Below are 12,041 nucleotides of genomic sequence, written 5' to 3' on the forward strand. Positions count from 1 at the left end.
AGTCTGTGCATAGTTGATCGATTTGATAATGTGGTTGGATAATTCATTCTTTTCAGCAAGGTTATCTATTGTCTCTGAACAAAAAACAAAAGAAACGAAAAAGATTTCCATTTCGGTGGTGATTAATATTTTATAGTAACGTTTTCTTTTCTCGAGTAAATATTCTTGATCGTATGAACATATTGGTTTCCTCGTCGTTTTTTTTTTTTTTTTTTTTTTTTTTTTTTTTTTTTTTTTTTTTTAAACGTAAAATGACTTACTCTTACTGATATTGTCGTTATCGGCAATATCAACGTCATAAAATCGTTTCAAATCTTTTCTAATTTCTCCTTGTTTCTCATTGTCGCCATCGTAATCTTTTGGTATTTTCTTATATTTCATATCGTCATTTATTATATTTTTATTAATAAGTAATTGTTGTAAAAATGTAGTAATCGATTTATAAAATTTTGGTAAAATCTCATTGGATTCTAATTTTCGTCGTTTAAGTTTTTATATTTCTCTCGTAAGACGTCACTTGATTTTCATATTGCACTTAAAATCCAATTCTATTTTTTATTTTCGCTATTATTTTTCTTTCCATCATTTTTGTTTATTAGCTTTAATAGAAAATTTATCACTTATTTTCGTATTAACTTATTTTCGTATTAGTAAAAATCAAGTACTCCGCTTGATGAACATAAGATTACTAGTATTCGATAAAAAGTATTACGAAAAAGAACTTTAATGAAGGAATAACAACAATTTATATATAATTAACAGCTTTACAAACTCTCTTAAGAAAATATACAGATATTTCAAAACGTTGTCAAGTCACGTCTTCTCAGGCCGTGTTACCTTCCAAGACAGATGATAAAACTGTTGTTATATGTCAAATTTTCTGGATACCTAGAAACGGTCTTCCAGTTGCGATTTCACTCCGAACTCCTCTAGGTCGACTTTTAAGAATATATTACTATTGAAAGATGAAATTTGAATTTAATTTAATTTAATTTCAAAAAAATAAAAGAAAAAATTTTTCATCCTATCTAACATGTATTATTTTCTCGTAAAGCGTGGCAAAAGGAGGACTTAATGCCCATCGCGATGTGTTTTTTTCAGATCCATGTGCACTCTTATTCAGTCCAGTTTCAGTTATTCCCACAATTATAGTCTTATACGTTTTTTGAATATGAGTTTAAACTCAGTTTTATATAAATAAAAAATATACTACTTATTAAAAGTGAAAGTATGAATTTAATTTAATTGTAAAACAAAGAAAAGTGAAAAACATGTATAGGATATTTTTTGTAACCCTACCTGGAAGATATGGACCCATTTTTCAGCTCCAGTGATTAAGCGATCAAAAAATGCTCCTGTATTGTACTGCTAAAACAATAAATTGTATGTGATACCATCCTTCTTGCTTAAGTGATGAATTCTGCGATTTATTTTCGATGTAGTTTTACGTTGTCTACCATTCTTTGGTTGATCAGAATATGTACCAGTTTTTAAAAATTTATATCAACTTTGTTTGTAAACAATTTCTGATCTATTAATAATAGAAGATATTTTAGCAAATGTATTATTTTGATTTCGTAGCATCACAATTTGTTCCCTTTCATCTAGAAGCAAATTTCAAGATTTACCCAATGAAGTACACAATGAGCTCATAAATGATAAACAAATATAGACATGCGCAGAAACGACATTACTTTCCGGTCCCCCTAATATTAGAAAAACTTGAATTACTTACTCTTATAGTTAATAAGGAATTTATTTATTAAAATATTATAATGGTGCAACACACGCTGGTGCGCGCACACACACCCACATACACTTCATACACAGATCCTAGAACCTTCCATCATTGTCCAACACAAACATACACACACACAATTCTAAAGAATACAATGCACGAACTAACGTGGATAATAAAGTAATCTTTTAGTAAATTTGTATATATGTATGTGTGTATCTATGTATGTATGGATGCATGTATTTACACACACATATATATATACCCCCATGTTTAATCGTTGGTAAAATGCACTGTCGTTTCAAATTTTCTCTAATTCGACGTTTAACATCATATTCCATCAGAGGAGATGAGATTGAATTTTGATTCGTCTTTGAAAATAATACTTTTTCTCAATCCTCACTTATTCAATCTCTATGGACTTTCGCAAATGTTAATCTTATTTTATGTACTCGACATTGGTTTCTTACGCGGTCATCGCCTTCTTAATTAAAAATCTTCTGAATACCTTCTAACTATTTTAGCACTGATTTTTATATTATTTCAGTCATAATATCAACTGTAAAGCAAAAACGATCCTTCTTGCTTAAGTGATGAATTCTGCGATTTATTTTCGATGTAGTTTTACGTTGTCTACCATTCTTTGGTTGATCAGAATATGTACCAGTTTTCAAAAGTTTATATCAACTTTGTTTGTAAACAATTTCTGATCTATTAATAATAGAAGATATTTTAGCAAATGTATTATTTTGATTTCGTAGCATCACAATTTGTTCCCTTTCATCTAGAAGCAAATTTCAAGATTTATCTATGCTTTAATAAGATGTAAATTAGAACAGCGAAAAACGCATTATATATGGATTTGAATATATCTTTATTATATTATTGAAAGATGTGATACTTAACCCTTTGGGTACACATTTATTTGAATTTTTTTTGTACTTGGAACACATTTAATTTTGTGGGCAAATAAAAATAGTAGATTTTATGCAAGAATTAATTTATTTCGTATTATTCATTATATATACTCCACATAATACAAACTTTAGGCCGCTAGTACTACAAAATACTCTTAAAACACATAAACTCTGGTTATAATAAATAGCAAATTATTGATAATTTTGAAGCGTGTGATACTTTTCAAAATAGGTTGGTAAATATAGCGGTATTTTGCGTTCTTTGCACTGCCAGGTAGTATCCTTCCTAATTTGGTGTTTAAAACAAACGTGGCACCTTTTATGTGGGTTTTTTTTTATTTAGTTAGTGGAATATATTCGGAGAAGTGCGCCCAATTTTTCACCTGCAAACAAAGTGGTGTATCGCCACTTACAGAGCGTCCACGGCTTTTATAATTTGGCAATGTGATTTTCTCTAATAATTCTTCAGCAATATTCAAACAGAAGGAAATAATGCTTGTTTTAGTTGTGTTGGTAATTTTAGAATACAAAACATATGCATTATAAACGGCTATATCCAGTAAATAAAAGAATATTTTCTTATATCTCTTTACACATTTTCTCATAAGAGGGAAGCACGATAGTAGTTGATCCATCTTTTATTTTTCGTTTTTTATCATTGTCTACAAAATTAACATTTGAGTAAAGTAAGTTCCGTGCTAAGTGTGTAAACATCTTTTCTATCTTTCCATTTCTATCATTTTCTATTATACCACGGCAGGATATAGTTTTTACTTCTCCTTTTTTCATCTTAAGTGAAGCAAGCAACTTTGGCATATTCTTTCTGTTTTACTTTGAAATAAATCAGAATGAATTAGTTAAATCTCGTCTCATTTTCAACGATCAGAACGTCATATACGACTATGCCCAAACAAATGCGTGACGTTATGACACGTCAAATGTAGCTAAATGTAGCTAAAGGGTTAAATAACATCTGTATAATCGAAATAGAAACTTTTCGTCTTAAACATATAACCGCTACTGTAATGTTGTTGCGTCATAAGCACGCAACTACGAGAACACGTTTATTTGGATTTCTTCCACCGGGCTAGCGATGGTATTCAATGATATTCTAAAATGTTCCTATTGGTCTAATATCATAACGAATGACGTGTACTTAATCAAATTTTCAATGACTTTAACGTGATAAAATCCATTTTTCAAAAAGAAGTTACTATTATCTTTATCTTTTAATAGGTCTAAACTGTCGTCATTCATGTACGATATAAAGGAATTATCACTCACGATTATTTTATTTAGTTCACGATAGTCTATGTAGAGTCTAAGTTACCCGTTTTTCATCTCATTTACGGGTTGCAAAAAATGGTATTAACTGAATCGACTTCTTCAGGGATATTTCTACACTAATACATGTTTGGTACTTTATCCACTTCATTACTCACCTCAATATTCGGATTGACGTTCAAATTGTTCAAAGCACGCCTACATAATCAATATATAATCCGGTTCAAGAAGCTTTTCGAATCGGATGTTATCCGGTTGGTTTAATTTCGAGCTTATCGTTTAAAATTACTTCTACATTCGTTTTTTTTTTTTTTTTAAATTTACATCTACAACTTTTACAACATTCGCGATCTTACAAAAAGATGAAAAACGGTTTTTAGTTAGCCTGAAAGATAATAGTACCAATAGATTTGTTACGATTGCTGAAATTATATTTATCATTAAATTTTTTAACAATTTCTAAATTAATCCGAGATGAAATGTATACATTATCTTTTCTTTATTTTTATTAATTTTGTAGAAACAATATGCACTTAAAATGACTACATCAAATAAATGAAAAAAATATTTTTTATATTTGGATACTAATATATTAGGATACTTTATACTTTCTCGGATGGATTCTATGCTAGTTATAACTTTGCCTTTGCTATCTATTGTAGTCATAATTCTGATATAATCTACTATGCAAGACGGTTTTTGGATATTGCCCGATATTTTATCTTTATAGTATTTACAAAATCCGTAAAAGAAGTTAAAAGTATGATGTATACTCTTCGCATTGCTGTTGAGTGCGGTTACATTGGACGAAGATCGAAAACACATTTTACTTCCTTTTAGTTTTTCTCCTATGGTAGACATCTCCTTTCGTTTTATAATATTCCACACGTTTGTTGTATTATCATGAAGATAAATGAATAAAACTGGATTAGTTTTCCGAAATATGACTCTAATAAGATGATTGCAATTATGTCTGATTTTCCAAGAGATTTGTTAATTATTTTTATTATCTTCGATTCGCTGTTTGTACATACAATAAAGTATAGTATGTATACAGTTTAAATTTGCACAGTACAAATAATTTGATGCCAAATGTATTTCGTTTGAATAGGATATATTGTTTGAACGACTATTTCCCCTTATATAATAATAAATTTCATTGATTCATAAGTTACTGGATGGGCTAAAATAATTTTCAAATGATAGGCGAAGCTTATTACAAAATTCTCTTAGTTTTATCATAAAATTAGTTGTTATAATTCAAATATCAATATGTAAGAATTTATCCTTTGTCCAATATTCGGAATAATGTAATTTTTTACTTGGAACATTAGTAAACGAATTACAAAAATATTATACATCTTATTCAAACTTGCCTTCATGAAGTTTCACAAAAGAGTATATAGAACCATACATTTTATACAATATTTGCGGTACTCAGTTGTGTTTTTTTTTTTTTCTCTATAACAAACGATATTAATAAACGAAGGATGAAGAATTGCTTCTTTCAATAGAAAGTAAATATATCTATCACATTCCCGAATGAAAAAATAGCACACCAGTAAATGTTATGAATTTTTATATTTAAACTCAATGTTCTATAAAAATTTAATAATATACATTTCATATATATATTTTTAAAATTCAATATATACATTTCACTTAAATATCATAATGTTGAAATAAAAAATGAAAATAATAAGTCTTTCCGGTTTTTTAATATAATTTTTATATTTAAAGCTGGCGAAAAGATAGCACACTTTAACTAATTCGCTGAACAAATATTAACAAAATGACACTTCATATCAATTTCATAGTCTGTTGAATTTCCTCGATTTTCTATAAGTCCTACCATTCGTTTTGATAATGAATTAAACAAATTGTGTATTTTTTTTTTTTTTTTTTGTGGAAGCCTGACCTACTCTCTCCTAATGCATTCCTGAATTATATTAAATTGACGATTATCAGCGTAAATTCCTCGTGATAGTTCTCCCCAACAATTTTCTATGATATCAATGTTAGGGGATCTCTTAAGTCAGACGTGAATAGACCTAGAAGATTTCAGACGCGAAAAATGCTTTTACAATTGAACCGTTTATTTTGAAAGTGATGTAAGTCCATTTTTTTAAAAAAATGAGATATCACATAATTCGTGATTAATTTACTATAAACTTTTAATTTATAATTAGTTAAAATCTTTACAAATGCCACTGCTTTGTCCAATTTTAAATTGGCCAATAATAAAAATTACGTATCGATTGATTATAAAAGTGGTACAAGTTCAACTTCCATTCAATCGTCCATAGATATAGGTGGTAGGGTCACGTGGTTACATTGTTTTATTTCACGTGTCGAAGGTAATCTTCTTTTATTTTCTTCCAAAAAATGTAACATTTATATTAACATCAAATAGTAATACAGGTAAGAAGAAATAATAAATCAATATTATTTTATAACAATTGAAAATATTTATATTATTTAATTATAAATAAATTCACACAAAAATAAAACCCATGAATATAAACAGAAGAAGAATCTTAGAATAGGAGGATGAAGATAATTCCACTAAAAAAAATATGTATTTAATGAAATATAAAAAGAGAAGACGAATTATATAGGTAGAATCTATATCACATGAAAATATTGTTAGTCAAAATTACGATTCCACAAAAGAAAATATTCACAACGAATAAGCAAAATTAAGCAAAACGTCGGACAAGAGTATTATACAAAGAAAGGTAAATTTATTCCAGCAAAAAAATTGTAATCTAAGAATTGTAATTGCTCGAAGAAATGTGTAGAACGTGTTAGTGAAGCAGAACGTAAAACAATTTATGGTTAATTCTGAAATATAGGTAATTTTAATAAGCAAAATTAATTTTTTTATTGTAATATTGATCGAGAAACTGTAAATAAAAATAGGCCAAGAAAATATTTGGGCACTTTGAAAACTTATGCTTATAAATTTTACTTGGTAACTTCTCGTGGAAACATTTTAATATGTAAGAAGTTTTTTATTAATATATCTACTGGGCGAATTGATCGTATCTTAATAGTGCACGATAGTCTGAAAGATATGCGTGAACAAATGTCTTGTAGAGAAACTAGTAAACTAACGACAATTACAGTAATAAAACACATAAGAAGAATTTGAAAGTCATTTTACTCGATCCAAAAATCCAGAACAAATATTTTTGAGTCCTGAATTAAGCGTAAGAAATATGTCTAATTTGTACTTGAAGTAAGTAGAAAAATATAAGTTCGGTTAATGAATGAATACTCAGGAAAATCTTTCAACGAGATTTCAAATTACATTTCCATCTAAGATACCTGTGCAAGATGCGACCTTTTCAACATAAAAATTTAGACAACAAATAATGACGAAGAAGAAGTGACTTTTGTACGAAGCCATGATATTCACATGAAAAATACTGAATTAATAAGAAAAACATTACAAGAAGATAAAATTCTGGCATTAAAAAATCCCAATAAATATTTTGCCTTTTCTTTTGATTTACGAAAAGCCTTACCCTATCGAAAATTATTTGTTTCAATCGCATATTATAAGCGAAATATATATCTTTTAAACGAGGGACTTGATAATTTCTACGAGAATAAAATTAATGTGTATGTGTGGGACGAAACTACTGCTTCCAGGGAATCGTAGAAAATAGCTTCTTACTGTCTGAGACATTTACAAAATGTAACGACTCAAAGTTATGTTATTGAATACAGTGATATGTATACTCGATAAAATTGGAATTTATAAATGGTATTGATGTGCTTGAGAATTGTCCAGTCTTTGGAAAATAACATCGCAACAAGTAATTGATCATAAATTTTTACTCTCCGGAAATTCATATCTTCCAAACGATGCAGATTTTGATATTATAGAAATGGCATTAGGAAAAAAGAATTTCTTGTACATACCGCGGGATTATTATGATGTTACAGGACGATGTAGAAAAAATAATAAATATATTTTGCACGAAATGAAACGAGAGAATTTCATTTCGGAAAAAGATCTACAAAACGCAATTCAAAAATGCATGAGAAAGAATACTAACGGAGAAAAGTTATACTGGCTGAAAATATGTTGGATGAGATTTTGCAAAAGTGCACTGTATACTATTTTATATAAAATATCGATGGAGGATATAAAATTTAAGACATAAGATATTTATCACCTACATATCAGGGAAGATCGTGAAAATTTGAAAGAATCGCCCTGGCTCCTTTGTATAACGATGCCAGATCTATTACACACGAAAAGTATAAGTATATGGAGCAGTTATTATCTTATACACCTCCTGTGCATCAGGAATATTTCAAAACACTGCCACATAAAGAGTATAAATAAAATCTATTTATCTTCTTTCTGTTTACATTATTTATTAATAGTAATATCTTATATTAAGTTTAACAATATATAAATATAATTAACGTTCAAAATAAAAAATACTACTCCTATTTTATTTCTTGTTATTATTTATAAACACAATTGGATTAATACAAAATATATTTTAAGTGATATTTAATTTTTCATAATTGAAATTAATTGATTTTTACAATTGACTAATTGTCAAAATGGTGTAAGTCCTTTTACAGCCAGTAAAAACATATTATTTTAGTTAATTTCGTTTAATTATAATCTAATTATAATATAATTATAATCAAATTACATATGGATAATTTAGTAGAAACATTGTCAGACTTGACATAATTAATGTATATTTTTGAATTGACTAATATGCTATCCTTTAATTTTCTCGAGACAACAAAAAATGGATTTGCACCACTTTCAAAATAAACAGTCCAATTCCTACTTTATTAATAGATGCGTTGTCCTATTGGAATATATAATTTAGTCCTACCGTGCGAGTTTCATTCTTCCTACAGTCCTGGACAAAATGATAGGGCATATGTTCTATCTTTAATTTCACGAAGACAACTTAGGATTTCTGAATATAGTAAATGATACATAAGTATTACGACGTAAGAAAAAGAAATTTATTATTAAACAAGGTCGTTTTTTCTTTAACATTAATTATATATAAAGGAATCACACAAATTTTGTAGACAAAATTATAGCGCATTAACAAAATGTATACATATATTTATAATAAAAAGAAAATTTACCTCCTAATTAATATGAAATTAATAACTTTTTTTTTTAATGTATTTTATGTGGGTGCTATCTATCATGCAATGATATTCAACACTAATTGTGGAGATTGCATTGACATGAAAAGTGAATATACTCAGTAGTGTATCGTTAAGGCTAAATTTAGTTTACGTCACTAAATTTATATGGTAAATATAAAAAGTGATGTCTTTTTAATCTTTTTCGTTTATCTATGATACCTAATACTTTTGTAGCCAAGTTGCTGGAGTAATTCTTCAGTCGTTGTTGGTATGATCTGTTGCGTTTGGCGATTTTCTCTTTTACTGTGAATATATTAGTTTCTTTATTTATTTGCTTGTTCAAGATATACCATTCTGCGCTCAAAATAGATCTCAGTTTTTCTTTTTGTTTTTGTTTAGTTTTTTATGTTTGACTTCAAGGTTATGCTCCATAATTGACAGGCATATGACCATATCGATTTGAGAATAATTTTGTATATTAGCAATTTGTTATAAATTGTTAGTTGTGATCTTTTGCCGATTTGCCAGCATAGTTTTCTATATTCTTCGTTTAATTGTTCTACTTTTTTTTACGAATATACGTTTTCCATAGAAATTTTCTGTCTAAATGTACTCCAAGATATTTAATTGTTTCTTGCTGCTGTAGAATGTACTTTTTTAGTTTCACAGTGGAGCATGTTTACTTTCTGGTAACAAAGATGACGTGTCTGAATTTTGTAGAATTAATTTGGATTCTCCAAATGTGTTTTTAACTAAATATTCTATTTCATTAAGGTGTTGCTATAGTTTATTTGAAGTTTTGTATGGATCCTAGTCAGAGGCTAGTATTGCTGTGTCGTTGGCAAAGGTGGCAACGAGGAAGTCCGTCGGGAAGTCTGACGTATAGAGGATATGTAACAGTGGCCCTAATACTCCACCTTGTGGAACTGCTGATTTAATCTGGTAAAGAGGAGATACGGTCTACCATCGCATTTCGTGAAAAACAGTTTGAAATATGTTATCGGCTGTTCAATATTTGATGGTACTTTCTAGAAAGTCTAATTCTTCTGTAATATCGTGCCATTCATCTAATGAATCTTCATTTTTACTTTCAATAATTCTCATTCTTCGTCTCTTCTGCGATTTAATTTTGCTTCCACTATTTGATATATTAGAACCATCATTAACATAATATTAAAATATTTAGATCATTTTGTGATACTTCAAAATCTAATACATCTTCACTATCACTCAGCTTAAAATTCTTATCATAATATTGATTCTTCTCCATGTTTTTTGTCATAAAAGGGTCGTAAAATAATTTTACTTCAATATTACCGACGTAACACGCTTTGTCTACAGATAACAATTGCCAATGTCGACGATAAAGCATTTTCAGCGTAATCATTTCAAAAATAAAATAATCCCATAAAGGAGACAACGGAGTTATGGAACAAATGACGAATGTCTATGCAGCGGAGCCAACGGAGCGTAAAAGTTAATTGTTGAACGTTATCATACTGCCTCCCATTGTTGTATAGCACGTGCGAGTTCTCCCCAACAATTCTTGAATTCTATATTTAAATCTGATAAGCATGTAGGTTATGGCATAACTGATATATTTTCTCTGGTAAAAAATGTTTCTACAACTTTTGCTACATAAACGGCAACATTATCATGCTAGAAAATATATTTGCCTTTAGTAATTCGTTGTGCGTGCTTATTTATTTACCCTGAAATTAATTTTATATATTTTTGGTTATTCGTTTTCCCGTCGATGAATCGTAAATCAGTTTTATTTCTTTATCCAATTCCGGCCCAGATCATCACGATACCATCACCATTTGTCGTCATATTTTTATCACTTTTTCTTTTCACAAATCATGAAAATAAAATAAAGATTCATCTGAATCGTTCATATTAAACTTTTTTTCGTCAGTAAATAAAAAACATTTCTTTTTCCTATGAAAATGTTCTTTTGCAAATATTAATTGTTATTCTTTAATTCGTTCTTCTTTAATCGTTGTTTTGTTAGTGGTGATTTTTGTTTCATTTTTAATCCTTGGATAAACTTACACTTCTGAAGAACTCGATGGACACTTTGGATGTTTACAGTGAAACCTGCTTCGCAAACAATTTCGCGTGATGTTATTGTGGAGTTCGAGGTGATACGTATAATAACCGGTTTTTCCGTTGCGGTAATGTTGACAGTCTTTTTCACAACTTTTATTCTTCCCATAATTTGTAGGATCCTTTAAAAAATTATATATTATCTTACGACTTCTTTCAACAATCCTTGAAATTTTGAAAACAGTTAAGTTTTGATTTCTTAGTTCAATGATTCTTTTAATCTCGGTTTCACTTAATTTCTTTCCACAATCCATATCGAAACTTATTCGTGGAACGTAACATTTCATGCTGCTAGTTTGGTAGATCACGAATTACCGAGGAATATCAACAGAAGTTCAAGTATGCTATCATTTTGCTTTCAGCATTTATTTCTTCTTTTGTTTATTCAGGAAGTCAATGAAGACAGTCTTATTTAGTAACAGATTTCTTCTTCCTTTGTTATTACATTTATATAATATTCGTTATATTTAGAAATTCTAAATAGTTCTCGATAAATTAAAGATAGCACACATTTATTATCATTTTGTCCGGAACTGTAAGTAGCTTTTCAATTACTTTTTTTTACATCAGAGCATTCATTTGATGGTCAATAAATACTTACTTTTTACGTACTTTTGATAATTGTTCTTTCCTAATATCATGGACAAATTAAAACCATCGAGACTATCTAAATTAAATCTTTTTTTATCAGAAAATATCACTGATTGCCATTTTCTTTTCCAAAGAACATAGTCCTTAGCGAAATTTAAATGATCCATCTTATAACGGCTTATTAGCAGTAGTTTTCTTTGAATTTTTTTCAGTACGAAATGTTCATACATTTGTATAATATGACGTACATTTCTAAT

General features: G+C 28.6%; 1 long non-coding RNA gene across 1 annotated transcript in view; it reads left to right on the top strand.

Moving 5' to 3' along the window:
• Nucleotides 1-12,041, top strand: part of LOC122636502 — a 107,413-nt gene that overhangs the window by 56,599 nt on the left and 38,773 nt on the right. The window lies entirely within an intron of this gene.

The sequence above is a fragment of the Vespula pensylvanica genome, chromosome 22 (assembly GCF_014466175.1).
Source record: "Vespula pensylvanica isolate Volc-1 chromosome 22, ASM1446617v1, whole genome shotgun sequence".
Taxonomy (NCBI): domain Eukaryota; kingdom Metazoa; phylum Arthropoda; class Insecta; order Hymenoptera; family Vespidae; genus Vespula; species Vespula pensylvanica.